The 15,742-nt window shown below is 43.3% G+C and overlaps 1 protein-coding gene across 1 annotated transcript in view; it reads right to left on the bottom strand.

Annotated features, from left to right (window-relative positions):
* relt (RELT TNF receptor) overlaps positions 1-12,875 on the bottom strand; it is a 37,558-nt gene extending 24,683 nt beyond the window's left edge. Inside the window, exon 1 of the mRNA XM_066685331.1 lies at positions 12,737-12,875. The gene's annotated coding sequence lies outside the window, so the exon portion shown is untranslated. The remainder of the gene's footprint in view (positions 1-12,736) is intronic.
* Between the last annotated feature and the right edge of the window lie 2,867 nt (positions 12,876-15,742).

Here is a 15,742-nt window from a genome sequence, read left to right as displayed (position 1 = left end):
CTTCTGCTTGAGATGGTGAAACAGATTAGTTGCATTTCCTTGTTTTGTTTTTACGGGCTTCTTTCATAGCTCACAGTTAAAGTGACAGGATGTACATCTGATATACTGTAACCAAACCAACTCCACACGACTGAAATCACACTGCTTTTGGAGCGCACTCTTCCACTTCAGAGCCACTTGAGCCTAAATGACTCACGCAAAGAACGTATGCCATACGTAACTGAATGACGTAGTTACGCAAACAAGTCAGAATATCACTATTATCGTGACACTGATTTTTTAAAAATACTTTTAAAATGTATGTTGATATTATCCTGAATGATATGATATGTCACAGCCCTACTACAATGACTACTGCAGTCGCCTAAATGTTACTGCACAACACACCAGTTTCTCGTCCAGTACGTGTTAGACCGATTTTAAACCAGACGCACATGAAGCGTCAGAAACATTCCACAAAGCTTGCTATTTCACACCGGACGCCACATACACACCTCACAAGGCGAAAAAGGGCTTCTGTCTGCCCTGCATTCTCCCGTCATAATACCATCTACCAAAGTGTTTATTATTTTGTATATTCTTCAATATATTTAAATTTAAGCACAACTTTTGTTTGAAAAATATCCAACAATATAAACCTGACGTACTGACCAAAGTGTACAAGGTCAGGGTTGGTACTACAATTTAAAATATATCTATTTGTTGACACGTTAATTGGCCTAGATTTGTTCATCGATTCGGTTTTAGGTTTTAGATGGCTGCAGTAGTCTTTCTATGTCTTTCTCTTTCAGAGCTTCCCTCTGCTGAAGTAGAGTTCAAACCTCTTATTGTTTTTAAATATGAGACTGACTCATATTTAATTATTCATACTGATACCGTGACTATGTGGAATCTTGGCTCCTGATGTCAGCATGAGTCTTAACGTGCTACGTACTATACAGTGGTGATCTTCACCAACAGACCAACTACCCAAGTGTATGGGGCCCCAGAGATCAGGGGCCACCCTTCTGGCGGCTGTACTGAAAATGTGAGGCTGTTGTCAGTGTTTTTCCAGATTCCCATTTTATTTCCTGGAGATATGTTAGATTATATTTACAAGGAAAATCTCTTGCTGCTTCAAGAAAATTAAACCATTGCTAAATCTTGACAAGCACTGAATCTCGGCATTGTCTGTTGTTTCAATAGAAAGAAACTTCTCCTCTTTAGAAGCTGAAACACTGAATTACTCAATCTCCATTGAGTAGACAGTCCTCAGATTACAGAACTTGGAGGACACTGACAAGGCTTTTGCTGAAACCAAAACTAGGATATAGTTCAGAAATCTGACAAGGCAACAAATATAAAGACAGTACAATGGTGGGTAATATTACATTTTACTGTGAAATAGAAATACCCTTATCTCCAGAACACAACAGTGCATAGGGCCCCAGAAACTCCAGATCGGTCCCTGATGCTATATGCCCACTTTGAACTTGTGTAGAACGTCACTTAATACTTGTGTCCTCTTGAGTTTACTACCTCAGGGTTAATATAGAGGGTGCCTCATGTCTGACACTAAGCATATACTTGGGGGGAGGTAAGCTGACACAGGAAGAACTGTGCTATGGTAAAATTCCACACTACCACATGCGGTGCTGACATCATCACTCAGTGAAAGAGCACAGGAACATACAGTGGGTCAGGACTACCACCTGCTGTAGTTGACATTGGGGTTCAATGCCTTTTTAAAAACCTTGATACTTGCAGATTCTCTATGAATTCTTGGCGAATTTGGCTTCCGTTTTTTTTTATCCATTTCCTCTATCTAAGAGTGTCCTCTAAACAAATACAGGTCAATGTAACTCTAGGTAAATGGGATCCCAAAATAACGGCACGGTCTAAATCTAAACGGGCTCAATGACGAGTTCTTTAAAAGCTGTGTACAAGGCATGAATGGAATGCCTTGAAGGCCTCCAATTTTCCGGGGATCATTGTGGTACATAAACGCTGGGGACTTTTCTGTACAACCCCCACTACTTCTAACTGTAAAGCAACACCAACCCATTCTTGCAGCGGAAAGATTTCTGGGAAATGAATGGAAATCCAGGTGGGAGTATGACCCCGTTACAAAAGGCTGGAATATAAACTGCAGTAAAACATTTCCTTAATGGAAGTGTGGAACAAACCGTATTCCCAAGTGGGGAAATCCACCTCAAAAAGGTAAAGCGGAGCCATGTAATCACAGGAACGTTAAAACGTACCCACAGGCGAAGCAGGACAAGGCAACCATGCCATCTGAGGCCGGGAGGAATCGGGTCGTAAGGGATCTAGATTTAGCAGCGTGTGCCGAGGTTTATTTTCAGCCATCTTGGTCAGGTTTGTAATTAGTGCTGACAAAGAGTCTCATTTGTGAAGTTATCAAATGCTTCTGACTGAGCCAGAAGGAGGCTCCCGCGTCTGGACAGCCACCCGGCTCCTCTGGCTGACTTTCCCCTCTAGCCTTGCTTCTGTAATTACCCTCTCCTACAGGAATGTCTCGCTGCCCACACTGCTGTGTTAATTGCTGGATGCCGGACCGTTTGGACGGGAGATCACACAGCTCCAGCACGTTTAAGAATCGATGGGTTTCAAAAACGCAGCATGTCACATGTAGACCCACAGTCCATCACCAGGGGAAACCTCAACAAAGCACAAACGTGGCTATAAATGTCCCTCGACGACTTGCTGTCTCATTCTTTTTCTTAATAATATCTTAAATAGTAGCACTTTCCTTTATGATAGCCTCAGAAACCATTTCTGGACTTTCCAGACACAAGGAACTGACACTTACGCTCTGAAAGTAGGGAGTGCACTGCCTTTAAATATTACATTTCCTATGACAGCACACTTAAAAGCCCATCCATCTTCCTCAACACCCCGGTTAAACACACTGCCTGTCAAAAGCCAGTGAGTGCCTTCTTCTGGAATGTGTATGTATGGAAGGAAATATACATTTAAAGCTTTAGGTATAACAGCCTCTTATAATAACCCCTGGGAAGGTTGTACACTTCATACTGAAACAATTCTCCAAGGATTTAATGGCAGTCAGCCACAAAAACCCTAGTTAGCTCAGGTGCTGATGCTGGAGGATTGATCCTGGATCACAAACCCCACTCCAACTGATCCAAAACGTTTTGGATGGAGCTCCAGCACTCCAGAGAACACAGATCAACCGCTCCACAGTTCAAGACTGCGGGCCTCATAGCCCTCTAGCTGACGCCTGGTCTTGAGCATGGAGAACTTAGGCTCATGTGCAGCTGCTATGGAGTGTCTCATTTCATTTTCAATGCTTTTATGTAGAGATTATATAAACTCGGTGCGTGGCTTAACGTCTGCTTTGAGGGTTGCTGCACTTTAAAGAAGCTGAATTTATTTCAGTTGTCCCTTAATGTTTTTTTTGGGAGTCCCCACAATCTATATTACATATTTATTTTCTAAAAAATTTATGAAATTAAAATCTGGGGCCCACTGAATTTTAAAACACATTCTAAAAGTTATTATACAAACTTCAGAGCAAAAGCGTTACGTATCACTTTAAGCCTAGGGTAACAACTGCACTGAATCCAATTATTTATCAGTACAGGCCTGTTTGGAAGATTAATAGGCTGCCAGGGGGCTAGAATAGGACTGAAAGTGTGTGTGTGGTGGGGGGTGCTCTGATGCTGCAGTAAGAGATCTGCAGAGTCAGGGAACAGGATGTACATAGCCAAAATATACTGCTGTATAGTGAGATTATACTGTCACATATAAAACATAGTGGGAAAATACTGTGACACTGAGATTATTCTGTTGCATTGTGAGATTATACTGTTTCATATAAAACATGGTGAGGATACACTGCTACATACTGAGATTACTGTTACAAATAACATATAATGAGGTTTTTATACTACTTAGTGAAATTTTACTGCTACCTTGTGAGAATATACTGCCGTGTCATGAGATTATATTGCTACATATATAGAAAATACTGCGACATAGTGATATTATGGTGCTATATCATGAGATTATTCTGCTAAATAGTGAGACCATGGTGCTATATCATAAGATTATACTGCTAAATAGTGAGATTGTTGTGCTATATATTGAGACTATGGTGCTATATTGTGAGACTATGGTGCTATATTGTGAGATTATGGTGCTATATCGTGAGATTATACTGCTAAATAGTGAGAATATGGTGCTATATTGTGAGACTATGGTGCTATATCGTGAGATTAACCTGCTAAATATTGAGAATATGGTGCTTTATAGTGAGACTATGGCACTATATCATGAGATTATACTGCTAAATAGTGAGAATATGGTGCTTTATAGTGAGACTATGGTGCTATATCGTGAGCCTATGGTGCTATATCATAAGATTATATTGCTAAATAGTGAGATTATTGTGCTATATTGTGAGATTAACCTGCTAAATAGTGAAAATATGGTGCTTTATAGTGAGACTATGGCGCTATATCGTGAGATTATACTGCTAAATAGTGAGAATATGGTGCTTTATAGTGAGACTATGGCGCTATATCGTGAGATTATACTGCTAAATAGTGAGAATATGGTGCTTTATAGTGAGACTATGGCGCTATATTGTGAGATTATACTGCTAAATAGTGAGAATATGGTGCTTTATAGTGAGACTATGGTGCTATATCATAAGATTATATTGCTAAATAGTGAGATTATTATGCTATATACTGAGACTATGGCGCTATATAGTGACTCTACAGTGCTATATCGTGAGATTATACTGCTATATAGTGACTCTATGGTGCTATATTGGGAGATTATACTGCTAAATAGTGAGATTATTGTGCTATATAGTGAGACTATGGTGCTATATAGTGACTCTATGGTGCTATATTGTGAAATTATACTGCTAAATAGTGAGATTATGGTGCTATATCGTGAGATTATACTGCTAAATAGTGAGATTATTGTGCTATATAGTGAGACTATGGTGCTATATAGTGACTCTATGGTGCTATATTGTGAGACTCTACTCCTAACAGTGAGATTATGGTGCTATATCGTGAGACTATGGTGCTATATCGTGAGATTATACTGCTAAATAGTGAGATTATTGTGCTATATAGTGAGACTGTGGTGCTATATCGTGAGATTATACTGCTAAATAGTGAGATTATTATGCTATATAGTGAATTATACAGTTACATTGTGAGATTATACTGTTATATAGTGAAATTCTGGTGCTATATAGTGAGATTATGCTCTATGGTGAGATTCGACTACTAAATAGTGAGATTATGCTGTTATATAGTGAATTATACTGCTACATAATGACATTATACTTACAATATAGTCTGCAAGATATTACAAATAGCTTGTAATTAGCCTAATAAGGATGAAAACAAGGTGAAATGCTTATGAATTGCTTTCTTAGTCTAATATTCTTGATGGTGCAAGTAGACTCAACAAGTCTCTGGTGTCTAATCGTTTTTTTTACCCCATCCATTTTCCCAGCACATTCATTCCTCCCTTCCACCTTCCCATATAGATCCTAAAACAGCAATATTTTATACCGGGTACATGTACCTCTGGCCTCCCTAACATATCTTCCCTCTTTAAAAGTGGTTCTTTGACCATCTTTCGCTCGCTATTTCACTCCCCAGGTCTCTGACCCCTCACCTCAATTGCAATCCTTTGAAACAAATGATTTGATGTTCCTCTGGGAAAAACTCTTTACCTCTTCTAGATATGTCTCCATAATTTCTTTACATCCACATCCAGCGCTACGCTTGTTAATTCCATGTGGTTTGCTTTGGGAGTGATGCCTATAGCATGATTCATGGAACCCACAGCGAGTGTAATTTACAGGGAGGCAGAAGGGCCTCGGGGCTGGACTGTCCATCAGTGTCCAACCGTCTCAGGAGAGCAATAAGCCGAGGTTCTAATTAAGCCATTGATTGCAGTTTGTAGCCACAGTGGTTTTGTGACCAGAGTCAGATTCAGCTCCATGACCACAGAGAAAACCTTTGGCTAAGGAAATTCCCACTTCAAAACTCTCTCTCTCTCTCTCTCTCTCTGTCAGCATTGAGTCACATTTAGTGAGTGGAACAGTCTATTTTTTCCCCCCTGAGTCAGTTTTCCACTGGACAGCAGGAGAGTGACCCTCACACAACCTCAGCATGAGGCATTAGATCTTCGGAACGACCTTCATGGCCCTTTTATGATCACCTCAAGTATTGACCTATGTATCACTACAGCACATGAAGGCCCACAGGGAAACAGGGAGAATTACTTTGTGTTCAATTTTCAGTAAAGAAACTGCATTGGGTTTGTTTTTATAGCGTTTACCACCCAAACCCATTTAAATCAAGGGCCTAACACAAACGGTTTATTCCCTCTTCAGTAAAGGCCAAAAGACCACCAGGGTGTGATTTACAGACCACTAATTGTCCACAGGCCAGTGGCTGAGAAACCCTGCCTAGCAACACAAGGCCAATGGCAGCTCATATGTCAGCGAAGCATCCAATCAGTTTCTGCTAAACCTGACACTTGTTTTAATGATAAATAGTGAAAACAAAATCCAACGACGACAATGCCATTGTCTTCCAGCACCTAAACAGCCAGTTTTACCAGTTTGCCAATAAGATCACGTGTTCCCAAATCTAGACTGAACTATATTCAATTCTGTAAAAAAGTCATTGAGGCCTTGATTAATCTACTGCTGTTATTAAACACATATATTTCTTCAGCATCTCCTTTCCTTTTATTATGTCAAGGGCCAGTGTGGTTACAGGTTTTCACTGTTTGAAGCCACACAATCCATTTGTGAATATCACTGCACTCCCCTTTTCAAACATTTAAAGTCAAACATATTTGAATAAACAGTTACATACCTCATAATTACACTGAAAGTCATTCATTCATTCATTATCTGTAACCCTTATCCAAGGGTCGCGGTGGGTCCAGAGCCTACCTGGAATCAATGGGCGCAAGGTGGGAATACACCCTGGAGGGGGCGCCAGTCCTTCACAGGGCAACACACACACTCACACATTCACTCACACACTCACACACCTACAGACACTTTTGAGTCAATCCACCTACCAATCCACCTACCAACGTGTGTTTTTGGACTGTGGGAGGAAACCCGCACCGACACAGGGAGAACACACCACACTCCTCACAGACAGTCACCCGGAGGAAACCCACGCAGACACAGGGAGAACACACCACACTCCTCACAGACAGTCACCCGGAGGAAACCCACGCGGACACAGGGAGAACACACCACACTCCTCACAGACAGTCACCCGGAGGAAACCCACGCGGACACAGGGAGAACACACCACGCTCCTCACAGACAGTCACCCAGAGGAAACCCACGCAGACACAGGGAGAACACACCACACTCCTCACAGACAGTCACCCGGAGGAAACCCACGCAGACACAAGGAGAACACACCACACTCCTCGCAGGCCGTCACCCGGAGGAAACCCACGCAGACACAGGGAGAACACACCACACTCCTCGCAGACAGTCACCCAGAGGAAACCCACGCAGACACAGGGAGAACACACCACACTCCTCGCAGACAGTCACCCAGAGGAAACCCACGCAGACACAGGGAGAACACACCACACTCCTCGCAGACAGTCACCCAGAGGAAACCCATGCAGAAACAGGGAGAACACACCACACGCCTCACAGACAGTCACCCGGAGGGAACCCACGCAGACACAGGGAGAACACACCACACTCCTCACAGACAGTCACCCGGAGGAAACCCACGCAGACACAGGGAGAACACACCACACTCCTCGCAGACAGTCACCCAGAGGAAACCCATGCAGACACAGGGAGAACACACCACACTCCTCACAGACAGTCACCCAGAGGAAACCCATGCAGACACAGGGAGAACACACCACACTCCTCACAGACAGTCACCCGGAGGAAACCCATGCAGACACAGGGAGAACACACCACACTCCTCGCAGACAGTCACCCAGAGGAAACCCACGCAGACACAGGGAGAACACACCACACTCCTCACAGACAGTCACTCAGAGGAAATCCACACAGACACAGGGAGAACACACCACACTCCTCACAGACAGTCACCTGGAGGAAACCCACGCAGACACAGGGAGAACACACCACACTCCTCACAGACAGTCACCCGGAGGAAACCCACACAGACACAGGGAGAACACACCACACTCCTCACAGACAGTCACCCGGAGGAAACCCACGCAGACACAGGGAGAACACACCACACTCCTCACAGACAGTCACCCGGAGGAAACCCACACAGACACAGGGAGAACACACCACACTCCTCGCAGACAGTCACCCAGAGGAAACCCACGCAGACACAGGGAGAACACACCACACTCCTCGCAGACAGTCACCCAGAGGAAACCCATGCAGAAACAGGGAGAACACACCACACGCCTCACAGACAGTCACCCGGAGGGAACCCACGCAGACACAGGGAGAACACACCACACTCCTCACAGACAGTCACCCGGAGGAAACCCACGCAGACACAGGGAGAACACACCACACTCCTCGCAGACAGTCACCCAGAGGAAACCCATGCAGACACAGGGAGAACACACCACACTCCTCACAGACAGTCACCCAGAGGAAACCCATGCAGACACAGGGAGAACACACCACACTCCTCACAGACAGTCACCCGGAGGAAACCCATGCAGACACAGGGAGAACACACCACACTCCTCGCAGACAGTCACCCAGAGGAAACCCACGCAGACACAGGGAGAACACACCACACTCCTCACAGACAGTCACTCAGAGGAAATCCACACAGACACAGGGAGAACACACCACACTCCTCACAGACAGTCACCTGGAGGAAACCCACGCAGACACAGGGAGAACACACCACACTCCTCACAGACAGTCACCCGGAGGAAACCCACACAGACACAGGGAGAACACACCACACTCCTCACAGACAGTCACCCGGAGGAAACCCACGCAGACACAGGGAGAACACACCACACTCCTCACAGACAGTCACCCGGAGGAAACCCACACAGACACAGGGAGAACACACCACACTCCTCGCAGACAGTCACCCAGAGGAAACCCACGCAGACACAGGGAGAACACACCACACTCCTCACAGACAGTCACTCAGAGGAAACCCACGCAGACACAGGGAGAACACACCACACTCCTCACAGACAGTCACCTGGAAGAAACCCACGCAGACACAGGGAGAACACACCACACTCCTCACAGACAGTCACCCGGAGGAAACCCATGCAGACACAGAGAGAACACACCACACTCCTCGCAGACAGTCACCCAGAGGAAACCCACGCAGACACAGGGAGAACACACCACACTCCTCACAGACAGTCACTCAGAGGAAACCCACGCAGACACAGGGAGAACACACCACACTCCTCACAGACAGTCACCTGGAGGAAACCCACACAGACACAGGGAGAACACACCACACTCCTCACAGACAGTCATCCGGAGTGGAAATCGAACCCACAACCTCCAGGTCCCTGGAGCTGTGTGAATGCGACACTAACCTGCTGCGCCACCGTGAAAATCAAACTAATCTAATCTCCAGCCTCAATACACAGCTACCATTGTTTCCCTTCATTTAATTATTTCTACCGCTCCTGTTCTGAGGCTGGTCTTGAAAGGAGACGAGTAATTGAATTGTTCAGAAATAGATCAAAGGTCTATTTGAGAGCGTTTGGTTTTGGTGGTTTCGGTGGTTTCAGCGAGAACGTGGCCTACCAATTCCATTAAAGTCCTAAATCAATGTCCTGAATGGAAGCCAACGATGTTGCGGTCCAAAATAAAATGTAGCTACTCTGTAAATACCTGATATATTCCATCCACTCAGCTGTGACTGAGCTCTGGAATGGAACGGAGGGCTGTTTTAAACACTCAGACACTGAACACAGCCAACGTGTTTTATTTGGAATCGTTGACCGATCTGCATCAAAACTGACAAAAGTCGAAAGATTATAGTAAAAGTGAAAAGCTTCCGGTTTCTAAGTGGTTCATTTCTAAGCACTTTATCACCTCTCAAACACAGATTCATGCAGAAATGTTAACATCTGGTGGAATTTCACTTTAAACACCAGAAGTAATCTTGTTTTTTAACTCCTTTTCAATTCTGCATTACAATAATATACAGCTAATTAAACTTTAGTGTCGTCTATGCACTTGTCTTTACAGTCAATGTAGTTGAAGTCACATTTACAGTCAATGAACTGAACTTTCTATTAACTAAACTTAAATTTAACACTGGTGAATTTACTGTGCATGATTTGCAAAAGCTGAAAACGAAACTCCCACATGTCTGCTCAGAAAACTGGTCTGATGTTGTTTACAGCATCTCAGCAACTGCTTTTCAGCTCTAATAACCACAGCTGTCACTGCTCCCCAATGGACAGGCAAAGGTGTGTACACACCATTTATTAATGAGTTAATTCAGCTACATTAAGTTGCACTCATTGCTGATACAGAGGTTCAGTCACGGGCAAACAGCTTGTATCATCTCCATAAAAATGTATTTCTATTTTGATAGAATGGAAAGCCACCCACACAGACACAGGGAGAACACACCACACTCCTCACAGACAGTCACCCGGAGGAAACCCACGCAGACACAGGGAGAACACACCACACTCCTCACAGACAGTCACCCGGAGGAAACCCACGCAGACACAGGGAGAACACACCACCTTGCTCACAGACAGTCACCCGGAGGAAACCCACGCAGACACAGGGAGAACACACCACATTCCTCACAGACTGTCACCCAGAGGAAACCCACGCAGACACAGGGAGAACACACCACCTTGCTCACAGACAGTCACCCGGAGGAAACCCACGCAGACACAGGGAGAACACACCACATTCCTCACAGACTGTCACCCAGAGGAAACCCACGCAGACACAGGGACAACACACCACACTCCTCACAGACAGTCACCCGGAGGAAACCCATACGAAGAGCAGCTGCACATGAGTGGAACGTCACCATGTCCAATGCGTATAAAGCACCACAGCAGGCAAATTCTGTGAATTTTATATTTTCATTGTAAATTTAAACTATCATTATTATAATAAAGGCTTGTGCTCTTGTTCAGAGCTTTTCCTGTTGTACGCCGTCCTCTGCCACTGGGTGTGTTTGACTGTTTGAGACTGAGTGCGAGTAGAACCGGCTCAGTGGGCAGGATCTCTGCAGAGATGTATTTAAACGTGAGCACTACTTCTCCGCTCATTTACACAGAGGACAAAAAGAGGTTTGTGCATGCATTGTTTAATGAATCTTTAATGCCACGTCATTGCACAAACATGCGAGTGTATTCAGAGTGTGTGTCCTTCTTCTTCATTCCTCACTTTCTGCATGTTTTCATTTATTCTGCTTCATTCCATGTATTTCTCTCTCTCTCAAGCTCTGAGAGCTTTCAGGGTCTTCTCATTCTCCTGTAAGCTTTTGAAACTCTGTAGTCCTTGTGTGTTTTTTGATTAATCCCAGCTCTGATGCTCTAACGAGGGTCTTCACAGGAATCTGGAGGGTATTAATGGAAGCCTGGCACTGTGCCTCTCTGTTGAGCGCAGATCTTACGACAGCTGTGCACCTGGACGACTCTGCAGATGAACGTGACGTGTTTGGGGCTTTACCAACAACGCCATGGGCTTTAAGTCTCTGTGTCTGTTGCTAATAAAGGCTTTATAACTGCAAAGGGTAATGACAGGGAAAGCAGGGAGATAGCACAGCATCGGATGGGCTCACGGCCCAGGAGTGATCTACGACGTAGTGTTGGATTTTGTGGGATTTTGTGGGAATAACAGGAATGTAAACAATGTTTTAATGGAGTTACTGATTATGTAATGGATTGTCGCTAACAAATAAGTAAAAAAATACTTGAACACAGAACAGACGTAGTCAAATTGATCCATACGTCTGTTAAAACAGGAGAGCAATAGGTATCTCTCATGCAGAACACAACAGGAAACTAGAAATGCATGATTACATCAGCATCATATTTGTTTGTGGAAGATAATTGATATATAAAGCTGTATGTAAGCTCTGGAAAGATGTTTACATATTAATAAATAACAGCTATGTTTAGTTATTTCTTTTCCAGAATAAATTTAATAGGAGCACAACAGTTCTCATACTTCTTATGGAAAGTATATTTACAATTATCCAAAGGCATAAAAAGGACATAAACATATCTATATGCATACGCACATTAATAAATAAGGCTCATTGTACAAATATATAAACTTACAGTGTCCTTTCGAATTAAAAAGCATCATAAGAGATGTACTAATTATTTTGGAAGTCTTGTATTACTTGTGTACTCTATGTGGATATCTGGCAACCCTAAAGAGATTGAGACTGTTATATATAGAGCATGGTGTAAACAAAATAGCCTTAATAACCCCTATCTGAATCTGTTTAAAAACCTTCATAACAAATAACATATTTATAAAACGTTTATATCACGTAGATACGTCTCTGAAGCATTAAATCATGAAAATAACCCAATATGTGTTTCAAAGTAGTGCACTAGTAATATGTATTTATTATTGAGGAAATGAATTTTAAAAGTTACTGAAGTGTCCCTCCTGGCTCTGTACAGTGAAGAAGCCCAGCACGATGCTCTGAGCGGTACGGGTGAGTTCAGAGGGAACACAAAACACATTAAAAGCCAAATAAAGTGTGACTCTCACCTGGTGAGTGTGCTTTATCGTCAGGTACCGGTAGGCTATGATCATCTCTCTGTGGGGAGAAATGGAGAGAGGAGGAAAAACAGAGGAAAAGGAAAAAGAGAAAAGCCGGCGGCCGGAGAGAAGCTCTGTCTCTTTGTCATCCAAAATTTAAACAGAGGAAACTCTATGGTGAGCTCACCGCAGCTACGTCACACGGTAAACTCAACTCTGATTGGCTGAGGAACTCCAACCAATCACGCGTGAGAGCGGGGTTTCGGGAGACTTGGGCGCGAAAGTCAGTGTCGCACATTAAAAGAAAATAATAATAAACGTTACTGAGTAGTTAGGCACATTATAAAAAGGTTTGTAGACGCCTTTTTATAACTTATGAATTAAGTTACCCCTCCTGTACCTTTGGGATGAGTTAGAATGGTGATTATGACCTTAAACTCGCCCAGCTTTACCGGTCTTTGCCATTGCTTATGTGGCCGAATCCATTCAAATTCATACAGCGATTTTCCTAGTGTCTAAATCCTTGCCACAAGAGAATATCGTACAGCAGCAAATGTGGGACCATCTTCTGCTTCTATTTAATTTCAGAAGAAGCCTTGTGTGAACGTGACTACACATTTCTACCTCAATTTTGTGGCTTCACAATTAAATCTCAAATACCCATAGTCATAGTTTACTGTTAATCAGTTATTTAGATTCTGTCATTACTGTGGCAACAAAACTTTGATATTTTCCATTTTTATTAAGAAACACCAGCCACCCTTTAATTGAATGAATAATAATAAGAATAATAATAATTGAGATGAAAAGCTTTGTTCAAATTTTGTCATTGATAGAGCAGCTTACACTCATCAGAATTTATTTCCCGTAGTTACTAGGGATGATGCAATACCGCTCTTTTCTTTCCAAAACTGAAACCTCACTGTACTACTCAGACCACAGAATTCAAAAGAGCTCAGGGTTCATGACAGTCCGCTGCAGCTGAGGAAGTCAGATCAAAGTATTAAATAAAAATGTAATAAGTATATATGGTACATTAGTCTGTAAAATAAAAAAAATAATAATTAAAAGCCCTTATAACATCAAAGACATGTAAGTATATAGATACTATGGCACATGAGTCATGAATTATTTAATGTCACTTTTGTTTAAATTTTATATTTATTTGTTTAAATGTTCTCAGAAGAAATAAACAAAACTATCATTATAAATCTGACCCATATTTTATTCAAAAACAGAATGTTGGACACATATCAGTTGTTGACAGTGAGACCTTTTTACCATTCATTCATTCATTCATTCATTCATTATCTGTAACCCTTATCCAGTTCAGGGTCGCGGTGGGTCCAGAGCCTACCTGGAATCATTGGGCACAAGGCAGAAACACACCCTGGAGGGGGCGCCAGTCCTTCACAGGGCAACACAGACACACACATTCACTCACACCTACGGACACTTTTGAGTCGCCAATCCACCTACCAACGTGTGTTTTTGGACTGTGGGAGGAAACCGGAGCACCCGGAGGAAACCCACGCAGACACAGGGAGAACACACCACACTCCTCACAGACAGTCACCCGGAGGAAACCCACCCAGACACAGAGAGAACACACCACACTCCTCACAGACAGTCACCCGGAGGAAACCCACGCAGATACAGGGAGAACACACCACACTCCTCACAGACAGTCACCCGGAGGAAACCCACACAGACACAGAGAGAACACACCACACTCCTCACAGTCAGTCACCCGGAGGAAACCCACCCAGACACAGAGAGAACACACCACACTCCTCACAGACAGTCACCCGGAGGAAACCCACGCAGACACAGGGAGAACACACCACTCTCCTCACAGACAGTCACCCGGAGGAAACCCACGCAGACACAGGGAGAACACACCACGCTCCTCACAGACGAATGTCTTCTCTTGGTGAAAGGTCTGGACTGTGGATAGAGGTCAGCACCTGGGCTCTTCTTCTGTGAAGCCATGATGTTGTGATGGATGCAGTATGTGGTTTAGCTTTGTCCTGCTGCTTGCTAAAATATACAAAGTCTTATAGTTTGAGCGTTGATAGAGCCTTTCCAGATGTTTTCTGAAATTATTTCACAATTTATACACAGTTTTTTAACAGACTGAACCTCTGTTCATCTTTGGCATCTGGCAACATGAATATAGAGATTATACAACTGTGTGTACACAACTGAACACGTATTGAAGGGCTGTGCCTTTAAGTAGTTGAGTTCACTCACTATAAAGAATGTTCAGTGAACTGTATCTGTACAAAGTAAAATGAAACAACTTTCCCCCAGGACAAAGGTGCAACACAGAACACCAACGTCTACAAACTTTTGGACATATGGCATTGGCTGCTCTGCTGTGTCCTCTTTCTCTTTGCCTAGGCTCTGTGTCTTAAGTGGAGCTGGCACAGGATATTTACAGCAGGTGTTCTGTGGCTGTGACGATGGTGTTTAAGCTGAAGCTCATTGGAGGCCAAGCTGTTTCCTTCCAGAACACACAGGCCAGTGTTTTTTGTTTTTATTTAAATATTTCAATTAAAGACATTTCCCAGTCCTCTTTCCAGATTAAGTCTGTGCTTTACACGTTTCAGAGTTTTACTGAGCTATACCTGGCCATTTAAAGCGTACAAAGTGTGTGAGGGTGAGCTGCTGGAGTCTTGTTGTCAAAGAGGATGAAAATAATTAAATGAAAGAGATTAGCTTGGGGCCTCTGCTCCTTTTGCTGCAGTAACAGTTTCTACAGGTTTGGAGCTCCACTGTTTATAACTTGTTAGGCCATGCTTGGTCATGGAGAACTTAAGCTTATGTGCGTCTGCTCCAGAGAAAGCATCGGCCTGTGCTTTTCTATAGAGATTATACTAACTGTTGTCTAGGTGCTTTTAGTAATAAATGATATCAAACTTTATAAGGGACACCTACAAACATTTAAAAATATAGTGTATCAGTTCATATTAACGTGAAAAAAGACACGTTAAATAATCCATAATCAGTATT

Source organism: Hoplias malabaricus, chromosome 11 (assembly GCF_029633855.1).
Source record: "Hoplias malabaricus isolate fHopMal1 chromosome 11, fHopMal1.hap1, whole genome shotgun sequence".
Lineage (NCBI taxonomy): Eukaryota > Metazoa > Chordata > Actinopteri > Characiformes > Erythrinidae > Hoplias > Hoplias malabaricus.
This window is presented reverse-complemented; position numbering and strand designations above follow the sequence as displayed.